Raw genomic sequence first — 18,244 nt, forward strand, 5'->3', positions numbered from 1 at the left:
ATTTATTTAAAATTATGTAGAGGTTATGATTTACAAGCTTAAATAATATTAACGCGACTATAGATTACCGAACGGTTGACGCGAGTGCTGACGGGTTAAAATGTTTGCTGACTATTCAAAAACATGTTAAAAACAAGTGAAGACAAACAATTGACTGAGTTAATTGTTGAAATACCATGTATAGACAGTGTTGATTACACAATTTTTTTTTTACGTTATATATGTCATACGTGTTTTTACGTCATTTACCCTCACGGGTAAACAGTGATGCTTACGAAAAAATGTTTCAAACAAAAGTTGTTTATTGTTTTATAAGAAACATTTTTTTTTATTTAAAGTGTTGTTTTATTTCCAACGGTTTACAAGGTTCTACGGGTTAAGACATATGTTGCTCATTTACAAACTCGATCTCACTTTTTACGTCCAAAGCACGCTGTAAAAATTTTTGCTTGATATCTCTTCTCGTTTTTGAGTGGCGACAGACAGACAGACAGACGAACGGACAACCGGAAATGGAGTAAACTTAATATACCTTGATACATAATACATATATCAAAAACTGAAGAGTCTGTTCTATGCTTGCATTGAAATCTTTATATTTGAATTGAAAATAAAGTATTAAAATGTATTTCGTGATTTAATAAAATGACTAGGTTTAAACATTCCTTCAGGCATAACAATTTTGATATCATTATTAAATAATATACTTATTTAAAGTTTGGCGGCTACTAGAATCACACGTAGGTATAAGTCGGAATTTTTAGTATATTGTTGGTCAATAGTCAGGTTTTTAATGAGCCCCGATTATCGAGTCTCTACTGTATTAATTTCAAAATTCATTTTTTTATGGAGTTTTTGAAAGATGAATAAATATTCTGAGTTAGGGAACAAACACCTTCAAATAAAATATACAATGCTCTAGTAAAACTTCTTTAAAAATACATTGTAGAGCCTATATGTCTGATCTAAAACAATTACAAAGTGAAAGAATGAAAGACGTTTAACTGTAATAAATTTAGATGTATTAAATAGTTAATCAATAATAATAAATTGATCCAATCAAAGTGGAAAAAATTTATTAAACATACATACAAACACACACGATACTATTTCAAAACGGAATTCCAAAAATAGATTGATTGTATAATACGCAAGCGTATACAATACTCAAAAAAAAAACTTGAGTGAGTAGCAGAGCTCCATTATTTAAGTCATATTTTCCTCTCATTTTACAGGGTTTATAATTGTCTGCAGAATTTTCGCTTCCTGAACAAGCTGAGAAAAAAAAGAAGAAAATGGGATTTGGCAAATTTGCATCTGAGGCCTAATTTACGAGATAATTAATCTTCTCTTCAATTAATAAATAATACATCCACCAAAATAAAATTCATCTACAAAAGCATTTCTTAAATAGAGGATGTGTTTTATAATAGTGTGAAGGAGTGACCTAAATGCAAAATTACTAAAAACAACGGGTGAGCGGTAATTGGGGGGGGGGGGCTGACAACTCCAAAAGGCATATCTTTAACACTAATTCTACCTATATACCAATTTTCTAGCACAATTTGGAGAGACTATAAAGAAGTTTAAAGTTTAACCACGACAAAATATAATAATTCGACATAAAATTGGGCTAAGGGGGTTAAGGTAGTTAACGCCTTCATGAGGCGCATCCTTGTCATAAATTAAAGCTATAAACCAATTTTAAACCCTTCAGCTAAATTTGGATTTGGAAAGCCACAAAAACCGAGAAAAAACATAATATTTCAAGATAAAAAGAGGGGGTAGAGAATTTATTGAATCAGCCTTTCCTCCTTTTATTACATAAATTCGTATAAAGGGGGCTTTTGGGGGTCATGAAACAGATTAATAACATACCCCCTTTTTTCCCGTTGACGTTCGAAACAGTGCATAAGTCTATATTTTCGGTGAAAATATGACTATAAAAAACAACGCTACATATTTTAATTACATGAAAAAGTATGAGCTTATCAGTAATCTTTCTTAAATGATTTACAGCATTGATTGAGGATAGGGACTTACAGTTGAGAGTCTTTTTTAAGTGCATATGATACATCATAAACCGTATGGTTAAGCGAACTGTCCACGTAAATGTTGAAAAGATTTAATTTAATCCACGAAAAATATTGATATCCTTAGCGTAAAATATGAGTGAGAGAGAAGGGGTTAGAAGAATCACCTCGACTTTTGTAAGAGCCGTATCAAGAAAAACATTCAAAGTTCTTCGCTAGTTTATATTAGATACGAGTAAGTCTTAGAAAATCTTTTATATGGCATCCAGTTTGATATTTTGTACCTTGTTTGCATTATAATACATTTTTTGATTAACAAAGTCACAAAAAATTCCTAGGTCATCGGGCTTTTTATTATTATTTTATCGTTCAAAGTTGGCTGAAAAAATGATGAAGCATATAGGTTATCCTTTTCAATTGGATATTTCTATATCAAAAATTCTAGAGAGTGTGATATAAAACTGTCTAAAATATTTAGACAGTCTTGTAGTTTATAAAAATACTATAAAAATATAGCTTTGCCGATGATATAAAAACAAAATTTTAATTTAATTATGAGTTCATCGAAGATCCATCATTTGATGAACGGGGACCACTATAGTTAGAATATTGATGATTGAAGAGAGATATCTATATTATCAAATTTATAAGCATCACTTGCACACAATATATTATATATTTTTATAGTTGCGTGGTTTTGTAAAGCCAAAAATAACTCATTACTTCACTACAAAGCATGTATTTGGTTTATATGTATGTACCGTGCAATAAACCAAAACTTTTTTACAATACTATAGGTGCACAATCAACTTAAGAGGATTTTTAAAAAAATTATTAAGTTTCACGGCAATCAAAAATTTGTACATAACAGCCTTAAGGAAAAATTTTATACTTTATTATTGAGTCGTAAAATTTTTTACGAACCATAGTGTACTATAAAATGTGTATAAGAGATACTGTAACCTAAACAAGTGACCAATGGCTGATCTCCGGTCACAAGGTTCTATTTAAGTTAGGTCAATGCACGCATATGTCAAACGTTGTACACTTTATATAGCCTCCAGCTTCACATCCGTCCACCGTTACTTGGCCAACGGCGGCCGTCGTTCTTCGGTTTGGTCACTATATATACATATATACTTACTACCTATTAAGTTGTATCATATCTGTGTGTTTGTACCTTATTTTATAAGAAAAAATTAAATCATAATCGTTAAATGATCGTCTCTTAATAGCTACAGTCAAAATTGATTATAACGACATCCAGGTATCAAGTACTTTGATTTATCCAAAATTTGAAAAAAATGTATATTTGGTTTTATAATAAAAATACAATGAAAAATATTTTTAATGCACCATGATTTTAAAACGGACTAAAAAGTAAAAAATAATTTTTCTAGTCCTTATTAAGCTTAAAATCACGTACAGATTTATAACTTTTTCTAAATTATATTGAATATTCATACTTTGAAACTTCGATAGCTTTTAAAATACTTTAAAGTTCCCAAGAATTTTCAGGATAATTTATAAAAAGTTTTAAATCTATATGTAGTCTATTCTTCATAATTCAATGTCTTCACAACCAGTTTTGACTGTAGTTATAGTAACCAATCTTTACGTAAAATACGATCATTTAAGGCGTGCTTAACGCATACGTTTTTTTTTGTTTTGAGTAATTTTAATTTGATTTAATTAATTTTCGTAACAGTGATTAATTGCTTACATCAATTTCACAATACGCTATTAACTTTAAAAGTCAAAAAACACGATCACACTAAAATTTCAAATCAGAGCGGAGTTGCATTTATGGCTCCGAAACGTAGACCATAATATTCGAGGGTAAAGAATTGCTTTACAGAGAAATACAAGAAGTTGTCGACTAAAAAGAAATTCTCCATGTGAAATGTTCTGTCAAAGCTTCTAGGTTAGGTTAGAGTGACTATTCTGGGATGAGACACACTTAGACTATAGGGACCGTTGTGATACAAAAAAGTGAACTGACCCATCCCCGGTCACTACTCCATGAACCACTTGGAGCTGTTTAAGACCAGCAAGATTGCTTTGCCGTCAACGGAGATCAAATCCGTGGCTTCTTCATTTCTTCATTCTCCTCACTGTGACTGTTCCTGAAGTAGTAGTGGTAGCCCAATTGTTCAAAGTATCTGCCACCTGGCCAATGTACTGTAAAAGCTGCCACAATTTTGCTTTTAGTGGCCTTTTGAAGTGATATAAGATCTTCGAAATATCTACGATTGTTATCTATACCTATAAAATGCTTTGCCCTGAAAGACTGCCTGACGGATCAACGCACATTCTAAACCGCTGATCGAAGAGACTTGAAACTTAAAAGGAGTATCCTTTATATGACGTAGGCATCCGATAAGAAATGAATTTCCGAAATTTTACCCCTTAGGGGGTGAAAAATGAGAGCAAGGGAAGTGTAGGCCATAACGCGGTGATTTAATTGGGTGGGTATCAAGCTATTCCGACTATGCCTATCTTGTGAGGAGGTTCCTCCAGGACCAACACCCCTGCTTTAATGACACTATTTTATCAAGAGACATGCAAATACAAATAAATTGTCTAATATAAAATTCAATGCCAAAATGATGTTTTGCGTGATTGTGCAAACTTTGCAAACATATGAACAGCATCGGGTCTACCAACTTTGATAATTAAAAAAAAAAAAATTAAAAGAATTCCGGAAATAATTTATGAGTACATACTCACATTTTTTACTAGAAGAACTCTTTAGCTGTTTAGAAACCATTTTATAAGTGTTCTGTGGTTTGTAATGTACATAATTTAATTATTATTAATCTTCTGTCACCAAGTAAAACTGTAACCGCTATTAGATAATACTCATAATTTTCTAACTTCGACACATTAGAGTAGTCTATAGTACAGAGTGTACTATTCAACGAAAACTTCAAACACATTTTTTGGGTAACAAAGTTTCCAAAAATCACAAAAAAAAAACCTAGGTCATCGGGCTTTTTATTATGATTATATCATTCAAAGTTGGCTGAAAAAATGATAAATCATGTACGTCATCCTTTTCAATTGGATATTTTTATATCAAAAAATCTAGAGAGTTGTAATAAAAAACTAAATAATTGTCTAAAATATTTAGACATTCTTGTAGTTTATAATAATATCATAAAAATATAGCTTTGTCGATGATATCAAAACAAAATTTTAATTTAATTATGCGTTCATCGAAGATTCATCATTTGATGAACAGAGACGACTATAGTTAGAGTATTGATGATTGAAGAGCGATATCTATATTATCAAATTTATAAGCATCACTTGCACACAATATATTATATATTTTTGTAGTTGCGTGGTATTGTGAAGCTAAAAATAACTCATTACTTGACTACAAAACATGTATTTGGTTTATATGTATGTACCGTGCAATAAACCAAAACCTTTTTACAATACTGTAAGTTTACAATCACCTTAAATGAATTCTGAAAAATTGAGAGAAGTTATCCTGTTATTTAAACAAATAATTTATTTCAAAAGGTAAATTTTTTAACATTGGTAGCCTTATGTGCAAAGCGACTGACAGAAGCGATATTTTGATCATGTTCTCCCAGATAAGGGCGTCGCAGGTTTCATACTAAACCCATTCGATAATATTAACAGGCGGTTAAATGGGTCAACTTTTGGGAGAAAAATTTTTGTTTAACAATTCCTGGGTGCATTGATCCATTTTTGTGAATCTGTAGAGATGGGCAGCTACCCTTATCTGTCCCCTTCTGCAACGTCCATGCAACCCAGATTTGACCGTAGAAAATAAAAAAAATAATCTCATGTCGTTAGAAATTTCTTAACTAATGAATTGAAATTGCTAATATTTTTAGAATAAATCAATGAAATGTTATGAGGACACCTTATATAACATACAAATGCACAGACATATATATATATATATATATATATATATATATAATGTTATTATCGCAAATTATTATATCTGTAGGTACGAATATGTATAAGTACTAGGTATTAGGTATATTGTGTGCACTCATATTCAGGACATAAGTACATTACATAGATAGTTTCCTGGACTATAAATTTAAATATTTTCTCTTGTTTCAAATAATATATACATTACTTTTAGATAAACAATATACTATGCGTTGCAAAACTCACACGTTTTATCCATTTGACAGAATATTTTTCGCCTTTTATGCAACTAAAGTGGACCCCCGGTAATCCGGCAAACGTTTTGCAGGATAGTGTCGGATTATCGAAATGGTCGGATTATAGAGTACTACAAAAGAGTACCTTGTAATACGAAAAATCACAAATCCAATGATAAAATTTTATATGTTACATGTTACGTCGGATTACCGGGGTACAGTGTACTTCACTTCTAAAGAAGTACTGTACTTCACTTAATAAAGAATCTTTGTCATCTATTGAGGAAAAAAGCAGTCTTGGGAGCATATTTGTTAAAAATTATGGAAAAATCTCTTACAATAAAAGAAAACAAACAATTGTTAAGTTAATTTTCAAGAGTTAATTGTTAAAATGCCATGAACAGACAGTTTATTACGCAATCGTTTGTTTTTTACGTCATGTAAGTAAAGAAAGAAGAGGCAGAAAGAATGATACTTAATATGTTTACACTTGCGCTCTCACGGGTAAACAGTAATCTTTTCGAAAGAATGTTTTAAGTAAAAAATGTTAATTTTGTTATAAGGAATATTTTTTATATTTAAACTTTTGTTCCATCTCTAACAGTTTACAAGATTGGTCATACAGACCCAAGACTTGACCTATGTTGCCCATTTACGAATTCAAACGCACTTTTTACGTCCTGAGCAGGCTATAGAAATCAGCTTGATCTCCCTTTTCGTTTTTGAGTTATCGTGTCCACGATATATCGTGGCCATAGTAGATAGATAGACGGACAGACAGACAACCAGAAATGGACTAATTAGGTGATTTTATCAATATTTAAAGGTCCTACACCTGAATATGAATTGATAAAATAGACAACTGTTAAAAGTCAACGCCATAAAATAATTCCTACACACTTTTCAAAAGCGATACTAAATTTTAATTCAATTCATAGATAAAAATAAATTTACCTACTGACGATGGTTGCATTGCAATCGAAATATCGATATTTAGCGAAATATAAGCCTATTGTATGTTTTTTAATTATATTTTTTCAATAAAATTTCTTAATATGCAATTTTATTTCGAGTCTCGTGGTTTTTATTTCGATAACAAAAGCCTATTAGCTCAGTTGGTTAAGGCGTAACCAATTCTGTCCGCGATATGCTTAGGGTAGCGGATTCGATTCTCGCCGTCGCAACAAAATTAATTTAATTAATCGTTGTGATGGGCTGGTGTAGTGCATAGTATATGCATGAAGGAGATGTACTTAGCCTTTGAAATTGAGAAGCTGATAAATGAAATTATCAGCGGAAAGGTGGTGAAACACATATGGTATCACAATGGGCTCTATAGCCTAAGTGTGTCCTTCGTGGACAGCCAATAGAACTTAATCTAACCTATCGTGGTATTTATTTCGATAACGAAGTTAAAAATTGAATACTTGTGCAAACTTTTGAATGACACGGTAATTGATATAAAGTACACACCTTAGATATAATTTAAAAAACATATATCGACATGATACACATATTATAAATATTCAAAGCTTTAAAAATTTGAAAAACATGGTATTGGCATAAAACATATATAAATATATATATATTGTATACGTTGACTCAGTCTCAGTCAGAGAACTCACAGATTCAACAGCAGTATTGGGTATTGATATCAATATATATAAATCTTATTATTGGTGTCTCAGCGTGTGTATTATTGATGCAGTTGAGACAACAGGATTTCCTTTTGTGCTATCAAGAAAACATCTGTGTATTTGAGTTTAAAATAGTCATATATTATAGTACAATAATATATATATAATACTAGCTGTTATTCGACGAATTCGAAGGACAATTTCAAATTTATAATTTGATTAATTTTAATTTACTATTTGTAAAAGCTTGAGGCGCTCAATTTAAAAATATCGAAAATGAATCGGAAACGTCTCATCTACTCCACATGTCTAATTATTTTTCGGGCATGATTGACTCATAGATAAAATTATTTTCTACTTTTTAGTACAATAAAAGCTTGTCCCTTAAAAAAGTATTTTTTATTTATTATAAGTTTTAAATTAAGAATTTAAAAAAATGTATATATATCAAATATGGTGGAAGCGATGGGAAAATCAAGACGCCACAACCTTACCATGCATTGTCATCCAAACTAAATGTGCATGCAAAATTTTAGTTCAATCGGAAACGGAGAAGTGATTTGCAAGATTTGATTACAGACAGACAACGGGACAGGTGAAACTAAATAAAAGCTTGTAAAAAGTACACAAAAATTGGAAATGCTACCTTTGATTTCATTAAAAACAAGTGAAAACAAACAATTGACTGAGTTAATTATTGAAATACCCTGTATAGAATATGTTGAATATCAGTGCTTGAAACCAACACAATTACGGCGGTCGAAATATTGGCTCACATTGAGCCAATATTTGGCAATGTTGACAATACTGTCTCGATTGAGCAATGTTGTCAATATTATCTCGATTGAGCAATGTTGCCAATATTGTCTCGATAAATTCAATATTTTGTGTGAATATGACCTTAATCACCGAGCTTACTTGGAAGTTATACGATTACAAACAGATGCACCAACAATTATTACATATATATAAAGATATATTTATTATATATTAATATATTTATTTGATTTTATTTCATAGCATTGTTGTCTATGGATTTATTAATCTTTATCGAGTAAATAATAAACACTATGTCTTTTTTGTATGAATTAAATCAATCAATTTATTTAATCATTTATTTGTACAGAATCTATATAACACTTAAGGTTGATCGGAGAGTACTCAGAAATTTTACAGTATGCTTTAAAATATATTTAACAGTTATTAAAATTTTGAAGTTGTAAATTAATTTTTTAAATCGCATCTAATAACATCAGTAGTAATCGGATTTATGTAATTATTTAAATACTAAAAATAATAAATAGTCGTATTTTGACTCTATCCGTTTTGGCGGATGAAAATTTTCGTGAATTTGTTTGATGGTTCGGAAATAAAACCAAATTCCACAGTTAAACCTATTTTTAACTCCCGAACTAAAAAAAAAGGGAGTTATAAGTTTGACCGCTTTGTGTGTGTGCCTGTCTTTTTGTTTGACTGTCTGTGGCATCGTAACGCCTAAATGAACTAACCGATTTTGATTTTTATACCATGTACATGAAATGTACCATGGTATACTAAGTTTAGTCCCAAGTTTGTAACGCTTAAAGATATTGATGCTAGAAACAAAATTTTGGTATAGGTGTTCATAAAATCACCTAATTAGTCTATTCTTATCTGTCTGTCTGTCTGTCTGTCTGTCGTCTGTCCGTTTGTCATTACGATTACTCAAAAACGAAAAGAGATATCAAGCTGAAATTTTTATGGCGTGCTTAGGACGTAAAAAGTGAGATCGAGTTCGTAAATGAGCAACACAGATTAGAGATAAAACAAAAGTTTAAATGTAAAAAAATATTTCTTATAAAAAATTAAACAACTTTTATTTGAAACATTTTTGCGTAAACATCACTGTTTACCCGTGAGAGCGCAAATTATGCGCAAATTGTATAGTATGTATGTTATATGGGAATATCAGTTATACATGTGTGACATGTATGTATGTATAATGTGATAGAGTTATCAACACTCTCTATACATGGTATTTCAACAATTAACTCAGTCAATTGTTTGTTTTCACTTGTTTTTATTTCGTTTGAAAAGTAATTTAATGGAGAGCTATGTTCTTAGCTTTGTTTCAAGCGCGAGTTTAGGATTCCGTACCCGAAAAAAACTAAAAAGATAAGCAATGATTTTCAAAATCGGTTCAGTTTGGAAAAGGCTTCAAGGAAGAAGGAAATATAATGGAAAGTGTTTTTAGATATGTTTCAAGTTGCGAGTTTAGGGTTCCATACCACAAAAATTTGTGGGGGTTTTTTTAAATTTTATAAATTTCACTTCAAATAGAAACAAATGATGCGTAAGACCTTAAAACAAAAAGTGTGACAAAAAAAGCCAGACATATGATTTAATTAAGTGTATTAATTAAACCCCTTTTTAATTGATTGAATGAAGTAATTGCAGAAAAATTTATCAAAGATTATCTCAATTAATTCGAAAAATGTACTTCTTTTTTTTTTTTTTTAAATAAATATAAAAAAAAAGTTATATATACTTTTATAATTTCTTAAGAATTGACCGACTATGTCCAATAAAAACCAGTTCTTCTGTATAAACTGTATAAACTTTTAATAATCGTAATATATATAAACGGTTTTCATTAAATCATACATCCGGTCATTGCAGAATTCAATACTGACAGTCATAGTTTTATCAATAAAAAAAATATATATATAAAAAAAAAAAATTATTGATTTCTTTAAATGGCGAATATAAATTTCTATAATTGACAAGTTAAGCAATTTTTGCATCTTATAATCTAAAATGTGTATGAAAGGAAGCTGTTTACATAAACCATCATTCATTTCTTAGAACTGAAAAATCTTTTTTATATATGCAAGAAAATTTGTATTTGATTCTACTTAATTATTTTTTTATACCATGCATATATGTAATATGCAAAGTATACTAAGTTTAGTCCCAAGTTTGTAACGCTTAAAAATATTGATGCTATGAACAAAATTTTGGTATAGGTGTTCATAAAATCACCTAATTAGTCCATTTCCGGCTGTCCGTCCGTCCGTTCGTCCGTCCATCCGTCTGTGGACACGATAACTCAAAAACGAAAAAAAATATCCTAATTTGTGCCCTCACGAGTAAACAGTGATGTTTACGAAAAAATGTTTCAAACAAAAGTTGTTTATTTTGATAAGGAACATTTTTTACATTTAAACTTTTGTTCTATCTCTAACGGTTTACAAGATGGGTCCTACGGACCCGTAGGTCAAGACCCATTTGACCTATGTTGCTCATTTACGAAATCGACCTATGTTGCTCATTTTACGTCTTGAGTACGCTGTAAAAATTTCAGCTCGATATCTTTTTTCGTTTTTGAGTTAATGTTTTGATGGACAGACAAACGGAAATGGACTAATTAGGTTAATTTTACGAACACCTATATCAAAATTTTGTTTTTAACATCAATATATCTCAGCGTTACAAACTTGAGACTAAACTTAATATACTTTGATATATTTTATATATAGGATATAAAAACTAAATAAAAACATTTTTAAAAACAAGTTTTTAGGAAAAGGGCTCCCATAAGATGAAAGCGGAAAAAAAGAAATAACAGAAAAATAAATTTTTAGGTAAACGATTTAAGGTAGTACTATCGGTAATAGATTTTGCATTCAAAACTTAATGAAACTTGGCATAGTTGTCCATTATTATATTATAATTAACCAGATAAATTTTTAGGGACCTTCAGAGAACTGAAAAAAGGATATTTTAAAGATATTTTAACATTGATCCTTATGGGAAATCACAGATTTTATTTTATTTCACGAAACCGGACGTTCAGATTTTCAGTTCTCTGAAGGCTCCCAAAAATTTAACCGGTTAATTATGATATAATAATGGACAACTGTGGCAAGCTTCATTAAATTCTGAATGCAAAGTCTATTACCGATAGTACTACCTTAAATTCGGACTCCAGCATAAATCCGGACTCTCAGTAGATGTCCGGACTCCATCAGTATAAATCCGGACTCCAGTGGCTGTGACACCTCAAAATTTAACTCTAGATTCACACTTGTTTTCAGATAAATTTATGGTTAAATAAGTCAATTAAAATTTACTTTTTAAAATTAAAAAGTAAATTTTTCGATTTTTACTTGAACATAAAAACTATTTTCTGAGCTCCGAGAGTGGGGTTTTTTTCCATACGAAATTTCTAGACTAAATTGTTTACAAACAAATAACACATAAAATTGTGAAAAATCATCATTAAAAAATACTTTTTTATTTCAATTAAAACAGGAAAAATCAAATAGTTTTTATTATCTTGTTTATATTAAATGAAAAATTGTAAAAAAAAAATTATTATGTATTTAAGTGTATAAAAAAAGTCGAGTTTCATAACATCCCATTTTAATTGAAAAACAACTTCATAAACATTTATTTTAGTAATATTTATTTTTATATTTCTGTACGGTTGGTAATGGCCATATAACCAAACACAATATTTAAATGATTATTAGATAAATTCCAATTTTAATACGACTAATAATAATTAAAGAGGTTTAGGTAATCATATACATATGTTTTTATTAAAAATTATATTATTTACTTTTAAACTTTAAGGGGGCATTACGTAGTAGAAATTCGAGAAATAAAGTATTTATTCGAGAAATAGAGCCTAAATGGCCGAGCGGTCTAAGGCGTGTGTTTTTGACTGTTTGTTCATTTAGACTTAGGTTGCGGGTTCGAGTCCAGGCAGCGGCAGTGTGAACAATTTATAATTAATGGGAGTGCAGAATTGATCACATTGTCGTCGCTTGGATAAGAACGAAGTAAACGAATCCACCCACATCAAAAATGTAATTGTAAATATGTTTGTAATTAAATAAATAAAGATTAACAAATAATGATGTGGGTGGCCTCTGTTATATGTCAGAGAAACGGAAGTTAAATTATTTATTATTATTTAAATTCGAGAAATAAAAATTTTAATAAAAAATACTTTTTAAGTGACAAGCTTTTATTGTACTTAAAAGTAGAAAATAATTTTATCTATGAGTCACTCATACCCAACTATTTGTAAAAGCTTGAGGCGCTTTATATCAAGAATTAATCGGAACGCCTCATCTACTCCACATGTTTACTTTTTTTTCGATTCATTCTTGATATTAAGCTCTTTTACGAATAGTCGGGTATGAGTGACTCATAGATAAAATTTTTTTTACTTTTAAATACAATAAAAGCTTGTCCCTTACAAAATATATTTTATTAAAATTTTTAATTTAAGACTAAAAAAAATGTATATATATCAAATATGGTGGAAGCGATGGGAAAATCACGACAACCATGGATTTTCATCCAAACTAAATGTGCATGCAAAATTTCAGCTCAATCTGAAACCCGGGAAGTGGATCAAATTTGACTTGCAAGATTTGATTACAAACAGACAACGGGACAAGTGAAACTAAATAAAAGCCTGTAAAATCGATCTAAAGTTTATTTCATTTTCTGAGCGTAGAATATTTTTAGGGTTGCCACCTCTGTCAGGTCTCTAGTCCAGTACATTATGAGGGTGGTGTTGTGGGGCGAAAAGTTTTGCAATCCGAAGCGGGAAATTAAAAAAGTCCAATTTCGTCATATTTAATTTATTTCAACTACATCAAAAATATAAGAATGAAGTAAATATAAATATATTAAAAATTTGTACATTTTGTCCATCATTTTGCTCTAAAACTATCAGTCAGTTTATTTTGGCATTAATCCTTAAGTATCTATCAATCACAAGGTACAGATATAAAAATTTTACACAATCATGACTCGAACAAAACGAACAAACATGAAAATTCTTCACGAACGTGACTTAAATAGAACGAATATAAAAGTTTTTCAACTGACTTCTTATCGTGATACCAACAAAATAAGCTGAAAAGTTCTATAAACATTAAAATCATGAAAAAAATCAATTCTCACTACTTGATTTGCTGAGGTCAAATTCATCCTGACGGCAATTCAGCAATCATAATGCTAATTTTTGCTTTTTCGACCCTGATATTAAGGTAGTTTTCAGCATGCTGAACAAGTTCTTATGAACTCAACTCTCAAAAACGTTTCCCTTCCCAGCTATGGATCCATGTAAGCATATCTTTTGAAGGGCCGTAGCTCGGAAGGGAAACATTTTTTAAGGTTGAGTCCGTAAGAACTTTTGATCAGCATGATCAAAACTACCTTAATCAAAAGTTTTCAAAAAATTTTAACCAAAACCAAAAAATCAATGTTTACTTGAGTATAACATGACACTAGTTTTTAGATTGGAAATTACCGGTCATAACTACCTTAACAAAAAAGATGCAGATTTTGTATTTTTAAAAATTCAAATAATTTTATTTGCAACGTTAAGAAGCTGTTGATTACAAACGAATAAGATTATAATCGTACACAATAATTTTTATATTTTATGTGTATTTCAATCAAATTTTAACGATGAGCTGATCAAATCGATTTTCTGAACTTTCAACAATTTTATAATACAACGATTATATATTTTTACGGTTAGCGTTCCAGATGTTTATGATTTTGCTAATAATAAGCCACCAACAAATTATTTCGGAAAAATACACACGCTTTCTTGCCAAAAACTTAAATTAAATTTTAAACCTTTTTTAAACTGTCAAAAAGGCGAGCATCCAATTTGTTGACGTAATATCGGTATCATTATACGAAATAACACAGATAAGTTTGACAGATATATTCATAGACAACTAATTATAATAAATATAAATATTTATTATCTATGGATATATTATACCCAGCTGTCTACACTAAACTAACTGATGGTCTATGGTTCATACCGATATGACATCACTGCAGGGCTTGCTCGCGTTTTAGGTCACGTGATATACAGTTTAAAAATTACGATTTTTAATTTTAATATTATAAAAGAAACGAGTGGACTCGAAATCAGAATATTTAAGTATATTTTTACATAAATTCGAACTTGATCTCAAATTTCATAATTAATTTATCACTACCGAAAGTACCCTATTATTTTTATAATTTATATAAACTACAAAACATTCAAGAAATGATTAACAAATAATAAGCTGCGATTTAAATATAAAAAAATAAAAAAAAGTTGTAAAAATTAACATCGTTACTTATTCACGCATGAGAAAAAGATATACAATGTGTATTTAACTCAAGACTACCAAATTAAATCATCTATTGAACTTTTTACTACAATGACAAGCGTAAATAATTCATTCTCTAAGTACTGTTTACGTTTTTATATTTCTGTCATGACATTTACAAAATAATCGTTTTTTGTCACATTAGTTTTTTTTAACGGTTTTATTGAAACATAACAGGAACAGTATCCTAACAAAGCTATGGCCATATATGGACCTTCATTCCTGCAGGGAAATGCGTGCTACTCGCAAGGCCGTTGCCCGATGGCAAAGAACATGCATGTTGCTTTATAGAGAATGGGAAAAATATGAATTGAAGGTACAAGCAAAAATTAGACCTATTTTACCATTAATTCACTTGAAAACAGGCGTGGATCTAAAGTTAAATTTTGGGGGGTCACAGACACTGGAATGCGGATTTATACTGATATGAACCATAGACTTTTTTGTGTTTTCGTGTGTGAACCTTGTCTAAAAATTTATTCTCTACTATTTATGAAATATATCAGAGTTATTAAGTTTAATCCCAAGTTTGTAACGCTTAGAAATATTGATGCTACAAACAAAATTGATATAGGTATTGATAAAATTAACTTAATTAACTTTAAAAGCTTCAACTTGGGTGAAAATCAAAGGATAATTTCAAGAAGAAAAAATTCCAAGGAATTTTAATTTACGTATTGAAATATTACAAAAATGTACATCGTTTGATATGAGTAATAAAACAATTTATCCTCGCATTTTCCAAACTAGTGATATGCAAATGAGGAAAATGGTTGCTTTTTAACAATAAAAAACTTACTAATAGAAAATGTCCTTAACGGTGTTTCTAATTTGGTAATTAATTAATAAATAGGCAGCTGTAAATAATTTTATAAAGCATTGATTAACACAAAAAGATCAATTTCAAATAGATTGAACATGAACACAAAATTTTTAATTTACTATCAAATACCAAAGGAATCAAACATATCGGCCAATCAATCAACATGATCTTTGGATTTTTGGGTTTTATATAATGGTTTAAGACATTATGGGCGAATTAAAGAACGAAAATAGTTTGTTGAGTTTTCAAAATTCATTGTCAAAATATTAAAAAAGTGAAACAAAGAATTAACAAAAAAGAGTTAATTGTTGAAATACCATGTATAGAAAGTATTGATTACACTTTCCACAATAAATTAAGGAGATATGCAAGGATGGAATAATACTGGGGATTCCGATAAAACTTCAAGGTCATCGGGCTTTTTATTATTATTTTATCGTTCAAAGTTGGGTAAAAAAATGATGAAGCATATAGGTTATCCTTTTCAATTGGACATTTCTAAATCGAAAAATCTAGAGAGTGTGATAAAAATCTAAAACATTTAGACAATCTTGTAGTTTATAATAGTACCATAAAAATATGAGGTTGCCGATGATATAAAAACAAAATTTTAATTTAATTATGAGTTCATCGAAGATCCAAGATTTGATGAACAGAGACGACTATAATTTGAAGCAATTTTCCCAAAATTCCACCATCAGTACAAAAACAATAGCTCCATTTCCTTCAGCAATTCGCTAATATTTTACAAGAGACAAGAGTATAGGAAAAACACTATATACGTATATAAATTGATTTAGAGTGTAAAAAAAAAAATCACATTTAAATGGTAATAAAATTTCTGAATCAATAATATTAATGATAAACAAGTTTTAAGTTAATGTAACAAATGTTATCACTTCGCTACCAACTATCAAGCTATATACCATTCACGATTAATTGATGTGTTTTTTTTTATATATATATTTTCCTTTATCATAAAAATTTTCATTAGCAGGTGTATAATATCTACATTTTATTATTTTCATGGATATTAAATCAATTTTTTACAGTTGTCAATTTAAAATATATTGATATTACATAAATTTTTGTGTACTTTTTATAAAAATCAAAGTTCTTCATATATGATATTTTTAATAGCTTTTGATATATTAACACATTATAACACATAAGATTTGAGGGCGGGATTGTACACTTCAATGGATTAACGCACATTAGATACACATTTTTATTTAAACATGCATAAATCGAAGCCAGGACTCAATCGGGAAACCAAATTCAACATATGGATATTTCTATTTAAATATTTTTCGATTTAATCATTATATCAATATTATTCATCGCTTAATGGCTCTAAGTGAATTGATATTTGTGGGTTAAGCATTTTTCATAATTTTTAATCAGAAATGAAGTCAACATGTCAGGATGGCCGAGCGGTCTAAGGCGCCAGACTCAAGGTATGCCTTGCCTACTAAGTAGGAAAGAGTAATTCTGGTCCTCTCTGAAGGCGTGGGTTCGAATCCCACTTCTGACTTTTTTTTTCATCATTTTTATTTTTTATATTCATGATTTTTAATTTTTAATTAAATGAAAAGTATTCTTTTCATTTATATTATGTAATAAAACAATGTTTCCATTAAATAACTGAGTCATCATTGTCCAGGTTACATCTAGTGCCCTCGTTTTAGTCCCTTTTTGTTCGTAGGTTTTAATTTTTCGAGCTCCAATTTTTTTAGATAGTACAACCCATGTTGCTCACTGGAAATGTAGCTTTATATAGGTTTAACAAATTTTTGAATCGGTCCAGTATTTTTTGAGTTTATTCATTACAAAAAAAAAAAAAAACAAACAAACAAAAAATCAACATTTAAAATTATTTTTGATAAAAATTCGTAAAAATTACGCCCCTGAATATCAAAATTTTTCTATTTTATGTAAAAGTGAGACATAACGGTTAAGTATGAATCTTCAACATGCAATAAGATTCCATAATTTTTTTTAATATAATTTAATAAAATAAATTTCTCAATACTTTGAAAGCATCTAACACGTTTACCAATATAAACCAAAGAGGTTATACACGGTGTTCTGTTATTGACTGCAGATCGTGGGCGCACAGAATAAGCTCATAAAGACGGAAAAGTTATTTACCAATTTTGGATCTGAGCCCTAATTTGGGCGCTACAGGTATGACAAAAATTGATAAATTTGTTCATTCACTGAATAATTCGATAACCAGCAGCCAATGATAAACAGTAGATATTAATATCTACTGTTTTTTTCTACAATTTTTGTCATACCTGTAGCGCCCAAATTAGGGCTCAGATCCAAAATTGGTAAATAACTTTTTCCATCGTCTGTATTAGCTTATTCTGTAGGCCCACGATCTGCAGTCAATAACAGAACACCGTGTATA

The 18,244-nt window shown here is 29.7% G+C and overlaps 1 protein-coding gene and 1 non-coding gene across 3 annotated transcripts in view; one reads left to right on the forward strand and one right to left on the reverse strand.

Moving 5' to 3' along the window:
- LOC123302481 (protein grainyhead) overlaps positions 1–18,244 on the reverse strand; it is a 126,655-nt gene that overhangs the window by 30,218 nt on the left and 78,193 nt on the right. The gene's annotated exons all lie outside the window — the stretch shown is intronic.
- Trnal-caa lies at positions 17,248–17,362 on the forward strand. Its single transcript has 2 exons — positions 17,248–17,285; positions 17,318–17,362. It is a non-coding gene; the product is annotated as a tRNA-Leu (tRNA).

The sequence above is a fragment of the Chrysoperla carnea genome, chromosome X, assembly GCF_905475395.1.
Source record: "Chrysoperla carnea chromosome X, inChrCarn1.1, whole genome shotgun sequence".
Lineage (NCBI taxonomy): Eukaryota > Metazoa > Arthropoda > Insecta > Neuroptera > Chrysopidae > Chrysoperla > Chrysoperla carnea.